The 15,700-nt window shown below is 44.1% G+C and overlaps 1 protein-coding gene across 4 annotated transcripts in view; it reads right to left on the bottom strand.

The window, feature by feature from the left end:
- LOC128695364 (monocarboxylate transporter 12) overlaps positions 1-15,418 on the bottom strand; it is a 406,948-nt gene extending 391,530 nt beyond the window's left edge. For 2 of the 4 annotated variants that reach the window (XM_070096450.1, XM_070096439.1), the window contains exon 1: positions 15,292-15,413. The gene's annotated coding sequence lies outside the window, so the exon portion shown is untranslated. Of the gene's footprint in view, positions 1-15,255 lie in introns of all 4 variants that reach the window. The other 2 variants (XM_070096444.1, XM_070096448.1) reach the window with 2 other exon arrangements.
- Positions 15,419-15,700: the final 282 nt, after the last annotated feature.

Consider the following 15,700-nt stretch of genomic DNA (forward strand, 5'->3'; position numbering starts at 1 on the left):
AGGAGGAAGAGGTATGAAGTCATCTTCACTTCATCACCCTACACAAGAAGCATCCGTCTCTCAACGAGTTATCCTGATGTCGTGTCTGCACGTTTGAGCATCCAGACACAGGTACAAGCAGGATCCAGCCGAAATTTATCGAAATTCTCCGAGAAATGTGAGTGGCGTCACAGTGACCCCACGCTACAGCGTCCCAGTGACCCCACGCTGTTTCTCAAGTCACGTGTTCAGCGTCACTTGTATGTTGCTGTTGTTGTTCAGCTCAGCACAGCTGTTTCAGCAAGCCAGAGGTGAGTTTTGTGGTGATTTCTGTGTCCAGTGTGAGCTTCTCCACGTGTTTGTGGGTGGAGGAGGAGGAGGAGGAATGGCTAGATGCTCGCCCTGCCATACACTCACGCACGCTCCTCGCCACCAGCCTACCATACACCACTCACCACTGCCCACTCCCTCTGCTGTGTTTTCTGCTGTTTTTCGTATGAATTCATTGCCAGTGCTGTGTATCCGAGTGCCCGAGGCCACTCGAAGCTACGTGGATTACGACGTCACGTGGGTGTGGCCGATGTCACGTAGACCTACAAAGCCACGTGAGTTACCAGATGTCCCAAGGCCTCATGCTGTGGTCTGCTGCCCGCATCACATCGACGCCACCCACGATGCTGCCCGACTTCATGACGTCACGATGTCTACTGACGTCACCTCACGATGTCTGCCTGACGTCACCTCGAGATGTCTGTTGACGTCACTGCTGCTGACGTCACCTTGCGACATCACGCCTGACATCACATGATGTCACATCGAGTGTTCTAGTAATTATTTCAGTCTTGTCGAGAAGATTGAGAGAAGATATATGTCGTGTGTTAATTAATTCCTCTCAGTCAGTGTTCTCACATTTTAGTATGTCTTAGTGTCAGTTTTGTGCACAGAGAAGCATCATTTGCTAGTTAAGCCATGTTGTACCGTATGTACAGCGGTGTGTTTGTAAGTTTTCCGTGTGTCCAGTGAGGTCTGTGGTCAGACCCTTGAGTTGTACCACTAAGTCACCCGCCTGACCAGTGTTTGACAGCTGATTTCTCAGCCCTGAGCGTATGAGCCCCCTTGTACAGAAAGCTTTTATGCTCGTCGCTCGTGATGTTCTGTAGAATCGTACCTGCTACGATTCCCATCGAGATTTGTTTCACTTCACCTCCAGACCTTCAGAGTGCAGTTATATGTAGAGAAACAAGTCTGGGGACGCTTAGACTACCCTCTGCTATAACTCCACTGTCGAGAGATGATACTCGTCAAGCCGCAGCCAGGCCTGTCGGCAGGCGCTGTGTCAGCCTCGTGTCACAAGCTTCAGTGAGCAGCTTGCACAAAGATGATGTCACTTTGACTGCTAGCTCTCTCACTGCAGTCTGGTGTATGATGTTACGACTCCCAGATGTTTCGCCCAGTCGTCTCTGCCACGACTCGCTCCACAACTCGCTCCACGCTCGCCGGCAGTGATAGCCCAGCGACAGTACCAGTCGAGAAGTGTCCTCCTGAGTCGCTTGCCAGAAGTCCTGCCCAGTTGCCGAGTTTTGTCGACGCCTCACTCGAGGGCACCAGCATGTCGTGCCCCAGGTTGAGTGAAAACCTGCAGCGACTCCTACGATGTCTGCTTCACCGTTCCAGAGGAGACCGTACCCTGTTACGTCACAGCTCAGCCGCAGCGATGTCTCCCGTGTTGCAGTATCTGTCCAGACGCAGGAAGGCGTGCAGTGATACACTTCGATGCTCACTGCCTTTGACCACGATGTTTAGCACACCCCACATGTTTTTTTCTTCCCTCCCTGTAGGAAGTTTTTTTTCCATGTCCATATGTATATATATGTTTTTATTTTGTGTTCTGTGCCCTGTTCCTACGAGAGAGAGACCGAGTTTCTTTTACTACCAGTATTGTCGCGTCGGGACGACGCGCGATAGGTGGCCGAGCGTATGTAGACAGCCTGTACTGTCTGCACAGACAGCCCATGCCGTCTGCCAGCTTAGTTCATATTTCGCGCCACTCAGGTGCTGCCATCTATAGGCCTTGCCACTTCAGTATGCCCAGACTTGCCTCACTCTCACTCACACAGCGGCCTGGCATCAAGACACAAGGCCTCCCAGCTCTCTCTCGTGGGCATGGCCCTGCCCGGGCCATGGGCACAAACACACAAGCCTGTGTAACCCACCACTACTTAACAATAAACTAAGAAGCCTCCGAAGAAGTATATCATTTAACTACCCGCTCTACAGCTACCAAACAAGTCCTTTATATAAGTAGGTACCCAGGTTCACCTAGCAGTAAGTAGGTACCCAGGTTCACCTAGCAGTAAGTAGGTACCCAGGTTCACCTAGCAGTAAGTAGGTACCCAGGTTCACCTAGCAGTAAGTAGGTACCCAGGTTCACCTAGCAGTAAGTAGGTACCCAGGTTCACCTAGCAGTAAGTAGGTACCCAGGTTCACCTAGCAGTAAGTAGGTACCCAGGTTCACCTAGCAGTAAGTACCTAGGTTCACCTAGCAGTAAGAAGGTACCCAGGTTCACCTAGCAGTAAGTAGGTGCCAGGTTGACCTAACAGTAAGCACCCAGGTTCACCTAGCAGTAAGAAGGTACCCAGGCTCACCTAGCAGTAGGTACCCAGGCTCACCTAGCAGTAGGTACCCAGGTTCACCTAGCAGTAAGCAGGTTCCTAGTGGATGCTAGTCTGTGCCTCACTTGTTAGGATAAACTAAAAAAAAAGCGGAATCTTGCCTCCTGGTATATCCTTGTATATATATATATAGTGTGTGTATGCAGTGTGTATATTTACTCAGAGTCAACTTTACTCCCTAATATTTTTATATTTTACTAACATATTGGCCGTTTCCCACCCAGGCAGGGTGACCCGGTAAAGAAAAAAAACATTTACTCCATCACTGTCTTGCCAGAGGCGTACCTACACTACAGTTATAAAACCAACTTATCAATACCACCTCCAGGACTCGAGTCCGGCCTGTCGGTTTCCCCGATTTCCTTCTTAAATGTTACCTTACTCATACTCCAACAGCACGCCAAGTTTTAAAATCCACTCGTCTTCACCCGCTCCTGTCTAACACGCTCACGCATGCTTGCTGGAAGTCTAAGCCCCTTGCACACAAAACCTCTTTTACTCCCTCCTCCTAACCTTTCCTAGGCCGACCCTTACCCCAGGTGTCATGCAGCCTAAAAGACCCTTTTGAGCAGTTTATAAGCCTTAAACTCCATTAATCAACCAACTTATGCGATTGACTTAGAATGGTCAATAAACAAACCCAACCAGTATTTTCTACACGAGTGAGAAACGGAAGCTTGTTGGAAGGAATGCTGGTCGTTGCTGTCTCATGATCATGTAAGATGGCAGGTAAATCTTACTGTCTCATGATCATGTAAGACGGCAGGTAAATCTTACTGTCTCATGATCATGTAAGATGGCAGGTAAATCTTACTGTCTCATGATCATGTAAGACGGCAGGTAAATCTTACTGTCTCATGATCATGTAAGATGGCAGGTAAATCTTACCATCTCATGATCATGTAAGACGGCAGGTAAATCTTACTGTCTCATGTTCATGTAAGATGGCAGGTAAATCTTACCGTCTCATGATCATGTAAGACGGCAGGTAAATCTTACTGTCTCATGATCATGTAAGACGGCAGGTAAATCTTACTGTCTCATGATCATGTAAGATGGCAGGTAAATCTTACTGTCTCATGATCATGTAAGACGGCAGGTAAATCTTACTGTCTCATGATCATGTAAGATGGCAGGTAAATCTTACCGTCTCATGATCATGTAAGACGGCAGGTAAATCTTACTGTCTCATGTTCATGTAAGATGGCAGGTAAATCTTACCGTCTCATGATCATGTAAGACGGCAGGTAAATCTTACTGTCTCATGATCATGTAAGATGGCAGGTAAATCTTACTGTCTCATGATCATGTAAGACGGCAGGTAAATCTTACTGTCTCATGATCATGTAAGATGGCAGGTAAATCTTACCGTCTCATGATCATGTAAGACGGCAGGTAAATCTTACTGTCTCATGATCATGTAAGACGGCAGGTAAATCTTACTGTCTCATGTTCATGTAAGATGGCAGGTAAATCTTACTGTCTCATGTTCATGTAAGATGGCAGGTAAATCTTAGTGTCTCATGATCATGTAAGATGGCAGGTAAATCTTACCGTCTCATGATCATGTAAGATAGAAGGTAAATCTTACTGTCTCATGATCATGTAAGATGGCAGGTAAATCTTACCGTCTCATGATCATGTAAGATAGAAGGTAAATCTTACTGTCTCATGATCATGTAAGATGGCAGGTAAATCTTACTGTCTCATGATCATGTAAGACGGCAGGTAAATCTTACTGTCTCATGATCATGTAAGATGGCAGGTAAATCTTACCGTCTCATGATCATGTAAGACGGCAGGTAAATCTTACTGTCTCATGTTCATGTAAGATGGCAGGTAAATCTTACCGTCTCATGATCATGTAAGACGGCAGGTAAATCTTACTGTCTCATGTTCATGTAAGATGGCAGGTAAATCTTACTGTCTCATGTTCATGTAAGATGGCAGGTAAATCTTAGTGTCTCATGATCATGTAAGATGGCAGGTAAATCTTACCGTCTCATGATCATGTAAGATAGAAGGTAAATCTTACTGTCTCATGATCATGTAAGATGGCAGGTAAATCTTACCGTCTCATGATCATGTAAGATAGAAGGTAAATCTTACTGTCTCATGATCATGTAAGATGGCAGGTAAATCTTACCGTCTCATGATCATGTAAGATAGAAGGTAAATCTTACTGTCTCATGATCATGTAAGATGGCAGGTAAATCTTACTGTCTCATGATCATGTAAGACGGTAGGTAAATCTTACTGTCTCATGATCATGTAAGATGGCAGGTAAATCTTACCGTCTCATGATCATGTAAGATGGCAGGTAAATCTTACCGTCTCATGATCATGTAAGATAGAAGGTAAATCTTACTGTCTCATGATCATGTAAGACGGTAGGTAAATCTTACTGTCTCATGATCATGTAAGACGACAGGTAAATCTTACTGTCTCGTGTTCATGTAAGATAGCAATCATGTCATACAAACTTCTCCTCATTCAGTACACGCTATTTTCCAGTGTTTCTTAATAGCTACATAGTCCAAAATAGTTTCTTTTTTGAATTTTGATAGCTAGAATACGACCGAATAGTGGGGGCGATGCCCCTCGTAGCTATTGATACGCTTGTTTAACACATTTACTAAATTATCAAAAATAGTTGAACGGAACAAGTTGGCAAAATTTACGTGAAAACTCTGATATTCTTAACAAAACCCGTGGAAATTTAATTCACCTACAGAAAAAGAAAACGTAGCTGGTACGTAAACTAGACGACCGGTGGAGATACCTGGAAATATGTGGAAATTATGCGTAGACGTGTTCCAGGAGAATGGTGATCTAGGAAGTACCAGAAGAATGATAGATTTTCTTAAGGAGAGTGTAGATGAGAGATTTTTCAAGAGATAATGAAGGCTGTCGTGTGTGTGCGTACGAGAGAGTATATACCAAGACTTAATTATACCGTCACCTGGTAAATAATGGACGAAAAGAGAGAACGTACACACCCAGGATACCACAACGGCTACAGATTCCTTTTTTTCCATCCTTCTGTCTTGCTCTTCAGATAACATCTTCCCAGCCTCCAGCCTTGCGCCTCCTTCTCTAACCTTGCTCCTCCTCCAGCCTTGCCCCTCCTCCAGCCTTGCCCCTCCTCCAGCCTTGCTCCTCCTTCAGCCATGCTCCTCCTCTAACCTTGCTCCTCCTCCAGCCTTGCTCCTCCTCCAGCCTTGCTCCTCCTCCAGCCTTGCTCCTCCTTCAGCCTTGCTCCTCCTCCAGCCTTGCTTCTCCTCTAGCCTTGCTCCTCCTCCAGCCTTGCTCCTCCTCCAGCCTTGCTCCTCAGGGTCCAAGCTTCTCTCACCAGACTGCCTATAGATTACAAGATAAATCTCCTTCGTCCTCCACCCGTAAGCAAAAGAGTCTAGACGAACCAATGTGCATTGCTTCAGGTTTCCAGTGACTGCAGAATTCCATTAAAACCTTGAAGACACCAGTAAAAATTGTCCCACTGATTTCTGTTTGGCCTATCCAGGGTTAAATCTGCATAACTTACCGCTAATGTATACTTGAAAAATCCTTATTTATTGCAATCTCTCTACAACAGTCTCGGAAAATAAGTGTAAGGAAGGTAAATACAGCTTATCTTCTGACGAGTACAAATAGGAAGGGCGTCTTTCTGGCGATTAGCAGACGGAGAATCGAGCCTGCACCACGTCTTTCGCCGAATAAATCACATGGGTTTAGCACTTAACATGAATTATTATGAACTGAGTGTAATGAACACTATATAAAAACCCACTTGGAGACAGAAACTCAGAAGATTGATTGATCTGTATATTTCAATCTCCTTCCGGGAGATTATCTGACCACCAAGTCCAGCCCGGGTAAACCAGAGTCCACTGCCGCTATGGGTCAATTATAGTACCATCGGCTACATCACCTTCACGTGTCCTTACTAAATACATCTTGCCGTGTCCCTACACGTCGGGAAACATTTTTTTTTTGTTCTTTTGACGAATAAACATCATCTGAGACGGTCATTCCAACCACTCCCGGCTTCAGATTATACAGAGTGTCTTCAATTATAAAGGAATCGAGTTTGAACATACCGAAACTATTATTATATAATGAAGATTTATCCTGTTGTATAAGTGCCAATTCTAAAATATTTCTTTCCAGTCAGGAGGAGCAAGTAACCAAGACTGGCTTCTGACCGATTTGCAAAGAGGCCTGCCTGGATGAGTAATGTAAATGTTTGGTTTATCGCAAGAACTCGTGATCTGCTGTAGCGGAGGATGCAGAAGGCCTCTTGCAGCATCAGATATGAGGCGCATGTTATATTATTAATATTGTTTTTAAATATTGATGATGCCTTGTACCGGCAAACCAGTGGTGGCTGACACCCAGTACTGGTAAGCCAGTGGTTGCTGACATCCAGTACTGGTAAGCCAGTGGTTGCTGACACCCAGTACTGGTAAGCCAGTGGTTGCTGACACCCAGTACTGGTAAGCCAGTGGTTGCTGACACCCAGCAATGGTAAGCCAGCAGTTGCTGACACCCAGCAATGGTAAGCCAGCGGTTGCTGATATTAAGTCTGCTTGTAACCTGCACTCCAGCCAATAATGTAATATGTAAAATAGGGGGTTGAACTCTCTGCATATATACACAGAGATACACACCCCTCTCTGTATATACCTTTGCTCATGACGTAAGAAATAAGGGTGACACTGGGACGCCATATCTATTACAAAAACAAATTAGCTGTGTCGAGACAATTAACCAAATAACACATCCTTTTGTTAGTGTCGGAAATCAAAAATTCTATGCATATTTTCCATTACATTAAATAATGAAAACCTATAAGATTCAATTGATAATTTAGACATGTGTATTACTTGGGTATCTTTAATGAGGATAAATTAGACACCCAAATTAAATTAGATACCCAAGGATAAATTAGATACCCAAGGATAAATTAGATACCCAAGGATAAATTAGATACCCAAGGATAAATTAGATACCCAAGTGTTGCACATCTGTATAATTTATCAACTTGTTGGTTCTCTGAACCATTCTTCTACAAGATTCAATTGGCTTTACCCCTAAGAAATTAACTAATGAACTATTCAAAAAAGCAGAAGAAATAAATAATTTTTTAGATGTTCAATGTTCAAAGAAGCCTAGAAACAAACTTGCTCGGCAAAATCCAGTCAGGAAAGAAATGGACAGCCAGCAGAATGGATGCTGCAAATGGCATCATTGTCATCTGCGAAATGGCTTATCTGTACATCAGAAGATATAAATATTTCATAAATTCAAATCAGCTCTTAATAAACGGCTGTCATTGAATATATAACATGACCTCCAGGACTCGAGTCCTCGCCAATGCTTCTGTTGAACCATGTACGCCTAATAAGGACTAATAAAAACCCACTGAAAGTCTTTCTCAACTACAGGTCACAAGATGAGCTGAAAAGTCTACAAATTACGGCTCACACACTGAGCTTTGGGTGCATAGACTGCAGCTTATAGGATGAGTTGGAAGAGCACAATAAAATCAGTTTCTCACAAGATGAGCTGCGGCTCCGCAATAAACAGATCAGACGATGAGTTGTGGGTGCACAAATTAGCTACTCAAGAATCATTAATAAAATATAGAATAAAGCAGGTTTGGAAGAAATGCGAATTTTGTGTGTGAGAGAAAGAGAGAGAGAGAGAGAGAGAGAGAGAGAGAGAGAGAGGAGTTTTGAAAGGAATCAAAGGATAGTTTTGTAAGGAGAGCAAACGAGTGGATCTATTCATCAAACTTGTTTGATGAATTTGACTTGCATGGAACAAACTAGAATGAAGCTGTGACAGAGAAAACTAGTTAAGCGCTTAGGTTTGGCAAAGGGTCAGCGGAGATTAATAGCTTGGTCTGAGTGTAAACTAGTTTGTTGGAAAGATCTGACGACTGTGTGAAGCTCATGGCTGAAGCAGGTTCAGAAATGTATTCCAACCTGATTTCTGAGATCCTGTGGCATTTGTTTTCATGTTCCTGCGCACACACACAAACATGTATACATACATCTCAAACACACACAGAGACACACACAGTGGTCTAAGGTGTCACTTAGGGAGCTATACCACTCCATACGTGGGTTGGATTCTGATAGACACACACACACACACACAGACACAGACAGACACAGACACACACACACACACACACACACACACACACACACACACACACACACACACACACACACACACACACACCTCGTTTGATGCCTACAAACTGCGAAAGCTGAGCCCCGATTTTATCTAAAACCCGTAGGTGAAAAGTAATGTTTTAGGCAGATCGTCCAATTTTATTACATATATCTTTACTCGGACACAAAAATAATAAATTTAAAATTCAACATCTGCAACACTTTCTTTTAGCATGTTTTCTGTTAATAATTGAGTGGATCAGCGCCCCTGCGACCCGGTCTGGATAATATTGTAATCCCTATTACTTACGTGAAGTGTTTAAGACGCACAAACGTTTACTTGTGAATTCCATGATGTAATCCACACCTTTTGAGCGTCAGCGGATTTATGCTGCATCTTCCTGGGTTATTATAACTCAGCGCTGAACCCACCTTCCTGAGTCAGATTTGGCTTTCGATGCTATGTCATTCTCGTATTGTCGCTGGGCCTCCCTCCTTATCCATGCATATTCCTTTCTGGCTTTTTGGCTCATCTTATTTACCTGGGTTCTTTGTCTTCTATAATTTTTTTAGATTATAGATGTTTATAACATGTCTTGGAAGTAAATAGTTAATCTTAGTAGACAGCGTCGGTGTGGATTTTCAAGTCCTCTGTTATCTATCTTTCACTCAGTTGACCAAAACTGTGTTCATTGCTCGTATCATCAGTTGACCAGATACTCGCGTGTTTGGTGGTCACTCCATCAGGTGACCAGAATCATCCTTCCCATGCGTGTGTGTTTCGACTGTATAAATCAGAGTTACTAATGTTCCCCTATACGTGTCTTGCATTAGGTGATGTGGCTCCGATCTTGTGTGACAGACCCGGCTGCCACTACCTAACCCAACTATCATCTACCAGGCACGTGACACGTATAACTTAGCTTACTGCGTCCCCTGTGGTCCCAACCAGTCTGGATATGAACTTATGTAAATACAGACAGCTAATGGAAAAAGGCACAGAATGCAATCACTTCAGGACGCGTTTAAGATCTGTGTCTGGTGATTTTTTCCCCTGACAAAGACAATACCAGCAAAGTACACAAGGAGCTAATGGTTATAATCATAACTATAATTTCTAAAGTGGTGGACTGGTAAGGTCTCAATCAGATGACCAAGAGCTCCAGCTGCGGGTGATCATATGACTAAAACCCGCGTCAGGAAACACCTGTCCTGTTTCCTGACAAACTTTACTTAACGTAACCTATACAAAGGCGCATTTAGAACGTTCCACAACGCACCGCCAGGGGAATAATTTGCCTAGAGGGAAAAGTACCGAGATGAGTTAAGTGTGGAAGGTGATTGCCTTTACCAAGGCAGGTACACGATAGATGACCCTGACTGGAGGTTGGAAGCCACGGAAGTGCTATAGCATAGCCTGGAATACCAATGATGGAGTTAAATAGCGTCAGCATCAGAAATGAAGCCTCAACACCCTTTCACATTAAAAGAACTTGTACGTGATACCGCCTGAGCGGTTAGTTTCTTGCGCACCTGCAGCGCATCCTGTGAGAGGTAGCGCAAAAATAACAGGGTTGCAGAGGTCGCTACGAGTCTCTGGCAGACCTTAATGAGCAGGGTTACATGAAGATATTACAGTCATTTCATACATTACAGTTAATACACACAGCTAATCTTCACAATACAACAGTAAGGCATCTTTATGCCTGAACGTTTCAGTCGAGTCCATCACCCTTAAAGACTACATCTTCAAGGGTGATGGCTGATTACATAGTCTTCAAATCTCTACTGTTTCTGCCAACTCTTCTGTATTCGACTGAAGAAGCCTACTGTGTAGGCGAAACGTTTCGGAATAAAGATACCCAACTGTTGCACATGTGTATTACCAACCTGTCGGTATTGTATACTCTTCTAATATTCACAATATATAGAAACCACTCAAGAAAATTCAAGTATCTCATTACCACTACATTGGTTATTTAGAAGACACTCGTCAAAATAGTTGATCTATCCGGTGCAAAATGTGGATACGATATTTAGATTTCGGATATCTTGGGTTTATTTCGACGTTTCTCTAAATGGCTCGATGTTTGGACGTTCTTCACATTTTATGTCGTAGGTTTTCCATAGGCTGTATTTATAGCCTAGCTAAACTTAGTCTAGCAGAGATTACTCGTTATTGTGTATTGATGTTATTTCGTCTGTAGACACTGTTTTCTGTATTTGTCAGCATATAAGGCGCACAACAGAATTATCATAAAGTTAAATCAGTAATTATCAGTAACTGAGTTACGCTAAAGTGTGACTCAAAGCCTACCCTTGACGCTCATCTTGAGCATATAAGTCGCAGGCGGATTTTCCAAGACTTTATGGGGAAAAAGGTGCGCCTTATATGCTGGAAAATACGGTACCTGACACATTTCATTACAAGGTGTATGAACCTACGAGTTTTAGGACTCACTCGCCGTGGGTTCAACCCCCATCCGTACCGTGGTTTGGATCAATTGGTTTCTATGCTGACCTATTCTCTCCCAACTCATCTGCTAATACTCTCTTAACTTTCCTTCGTTTTTAACTTCTGTTTGGAAAGCAAACTTATTTTTGACATTTATTTACTGCTGGTTCAGCCAACTCATCGACTTTATCAAGCTTTGGGAAGCTTACGTCAGATAGAAGCCACAACAAATTAGCCAATCCAATTTTCTGTTTATGTACATGTGTCTGGCTTCATGCAAACTCATGCTGCACTTAGAACTACTAGGCAAGTAACGAAGATAGGGAGCCGAATACAATGAAATTATGTGGTCTTCAATTTCCAAAAAATTGAGAGTAACAAGTATGGCAAACAGTCCAGTATATAAGGTAGAAACTGGGTTATTAATTTTAATATACCTGTGTATGATAGTATCATCAGGCTGGGTTACGATAACAGAACTTCCAGCCGTCCCACTGTCAGTGTTAAGGGAACCATCAGCGTAGACGGTCTGTCAAATTTTTGTCCGCAGGTCGTGTGTGTGTGTGTGTGTGTGTGTGTGTGTGTGTGTGTGTGTGTGTGTGTGTGCGCGCGCCAGATTATTTGATTTAGAGATTTGTCGAAGACGAGGATTTTGTGTGATTAATATGGTAGGAGAGTAGGTGGATGTGGTGGTACCAGATGTTATCTGCCAGGATGCTGTGGAAATGTTTTCTTGGATAACAGTTCTTGTAATGCAAATATTTTTGTGTGTGACTGTTATTTGGATCAATTTCAATTCACTTGTCCTATATCTTGGGTTTACTAGATATTCTTTTAAAGAAAACATTATTTTGATTAGGCAGTAATTCCAGTCCTAATATTAATTTCGCGTATTCTCTCAGCAATTTTACGTATACCTACTTCCTAGTATTTTGGTATTTTTATTAAGACTTATCTAAAAATATATAAAATTATCTTTAACAGAACTGCGAAACACACACACACACACACACACACACACACACACACACACACACACACACACACACACACACATGATAAAACTCATGGAATAGGGAGTGTGTAGACCTAGCAGCGACCAACAATGAGGCGGGGCCTGGAGCTGTGAATCGACCCCTGCAACCACATATAGGCGAGTATAAATAGGAGAGTACACCCCACAATGTTCTCTTAAAATTGATTTTTATACGGATTAATAACCGGAATGGTTAGTAACCCGGGATAACCCCCAAAAAGCCAGTGTGTCTTATATCAATATTGGGATCGTATGGTCCTCTTTTGCAAGATGCTAACATTCAGGTACCTACTTAATGTTATGTAAAAATGGGTAATATGGTGAAGGAAATATGCTGATAGATTCTACTTTCCCCTTGATCAAACCCAGGTCCTTCGGTTGTGAGCCTCGAGTCACTATACGTAATGTTAAATTTACCGCGTCACATCGACAGTCACCCGCGGTTCCTACTGTCACCTTGAGGGACTCCGCTCTTCCATCTAATATCTTCAGGTGGACTATGAGACTACCTTAGTGAAATCTTTATCTACAGTGTCTCCAAGGAACATGGAACGGCCCCCGGAACACCCTCCAGGTAAGGATAATCTCCTTTACCCTAATCTCGAGGTACCCGGAGGGAAAGATTATTGATACAGTCCCAAAACATCAGTTCAAGATCACCCAACCTTCCTACAGGAGTGAGTCATCACTTCAGCTAATATCCAATCTTCCTTCAGGTTCCCCATCCCTCCTAATTCCCATCCTCCCTGTTGCTTCCCATTCCTCTAATTCCCCATACACCACTCGCTTTCCTGTCAAAATCAAATTAATTTTTAAAGGGGTTGAGGGGTAAGCCAGTGGAAGGCCTCGGTCAAATGACCAAAAGCTGCAGTGGCGGGTCATCATATGACTAAGACCGGCGTCAGAAAACACTTGTCCTGTTTCCTGACCAATCTTACCTAACCTACAGATGTGAGAAAGCGGGGGATATTTTTTTACATCTGCAGCACATATTTGGGACAGAGGTGATGGCCGCTATTTCAGAAACGAGAATCTGAACTCTGACGTTTATTTTTTAGGCGAATGTTTCTTCAAGGTGCTGCCGCTGCAGAGATTTTTGTATCTGTGAGGCTAACGTGAAGACTTACTGGGCATTATATACAGCAACGCCCATGGTAACTTGGCATTATGTACCGCCTCACCCATGGTAACTGGGCATTATATACAGCAACGCCCAAGGTAACTAAGCATTACATACCGACACACCCATGGTAACTGGGCATTATATACCGACGCATCCATCGTAACTGGGCATTATATATCGACACACCCATGGTAACTGGGCATTATATACCGACACACCCATGGTAACTGGGCATTATATACCGACACACCCATGGTAACTGGGCATTATATACCGACACACCCATGGTCATTATATTCATTTATGTCCCTGACATGTGTACAACATGAAACATGGAGTTCAATAAGACTAAAATTTACAATACCGTAGGTGGAACAATTCACAAATAAGTCGCACTTGGAAAACTTTTGACGACGTTTGTGTACGTCGTGGATCAGTCAAGTCACCAACAAACTTGACAGTGGCCCAGGGAGGAAGAAACGTCGTTATACGTATCCTCTCAAGTGCGGGTTCCTTGCGAACTGCGAACATTGATTGCAGCTCCCCTGAAGCGAGGTATATGTAGTCGTACTCATTACCTTGTGGGTCAAGGCAGCCACTAGACGAGTCTAGGCCCAGAAACAAGATTAAACAACGAGATGACATCTTTGCTAAGGAGGGTCTATCAGTAACATTATATACCGGCAGTGTTAATGTGACGCAATATGTTGTTTATGGCACTTTGAGCAAAGGTTCGTCCACCAAGTACTTTATTCCTGATGGACAAAAAAGGCTTCTCAATAAAAGGCCATAAACTGCATATTGCGTTTTTATTATCCTCTGCTAGAGAGTGTGATGGGAAATCTGTGAATTCTGGCAGGCTAACTCTGCTACCCCAGCATCACTAACCCTACCCAGGAAAAGGGGGAAGTATTTTCCATTGTCCAAGGGTAAATTTGGGGAAAGGGGAGAGAGAGGATGAAATATGCAACTTTTTAATCGTGTTCGCATGTCTCCATATAAACGTAGCTTGAGAGGGGTGGAAATGGGTTAAAGGCCACAGGTGAGATTTCCTCTCCTTGAGGGCAGAGGGCGGGGCACTGCCCCTCCCTCTGGAGATATAACATACGAGTGGATGAGAAGTTAGTGTTGGAAGCACCACCTGACAGGCCGCTCACTTTCTCCGCCCCGGACTCCACTCCCCAGGATTTTCTACACTCCAGCGGTTGCTACTTTTGATAATTCCTCCTGATAGGGGCCTCTTTAGTTCCCTCTGTAGGACACCTGTGGCTCCTGCTGCCCGGGAGGAGTCGTAGCCTCGGCAGTTGCTATTTGCTTAATCAAGAACGTTGCAAATTTCAACACCAGGTTAATTTAGTGCGGTCCACTGAGCTGACGAACCTCTGTATTAAGTACCATAGCACCAGCTGGCCTTGACGACACACACCTGACGGCAGCCAACAGGGTTGTAGCAGCAAACTCACCAGGCGAGGAGCAGAGGGAGAGACAAGCCAGGCCCCTTGTTAGAAGTGAGTAGTTGCCGGAGGTGGCAGTGTGGAGGCTGTGGCAGGTGGCTGGGCTGACCTGCAGTTACCACCAGCCAGCCTACATAACGCCAGCCTCCGCGTCACAGGTTTTCACCTAGCGGAACATACAAAGCCTGTGGGTTTTCCGTGACGGCGTCACACGCTACACCCCCCTTCACACATTAGCAAAATACAGGGGGGAGCTAAAGTCCCCCCACACACTCTATCACTACAGCTGTACGACTTTAGCATCTCTCTAAATACGAGATTCAACTATTTTTTTTTTTAGATATATATACAGTATATCGCCACGAGGTAGAGGGGAGGATATTTACTCGACACGACAGAGGGTAGGGGTCGAATGGTGGTGGGTGATAGTGTCAGGGGCAGAGAGAGGCACTCACAGATGACACCATCACACAACAACCAACATCCACCCTGCTGCCTCGACCACTACTGACTGGCTGAACTCTTCTCTCACCACCACCGCCCGCTAGCCCAGCGACCTGCCCTCCCCTACCCCGCCCACACTGCCCCAACCCCGCCCACACTGCCCCTACCCCGCCCACACCTTGTCTCACCCACCCATACCGCAAATACACCGCCCACACCGGCCTTTCTCGAACAACGAAATAGCTACAATCAACACCTGGCGGCTATCAAGCAACACCTGACGACTGTCAAGCAACACCTGGTGACTGTCAAGCAACACCTGGTGACTGTCAAGCAATACCTGGTGACTGT

This window comes from Cherax quadricarinatus, chromosome 4, assembly GCF_038502225.1.
Source record: "Cherax quadricarinatus isolate ZL_2023a chromosome 4, ASM3850222v1, whole genome shotgun sequence".
Lineage (NCBI taxonomy): Eukaryota > Metazoa > Arthropoda > Malacostraca > Decapoda > Parastacidae > Cherax > Cherax quadricarinatus.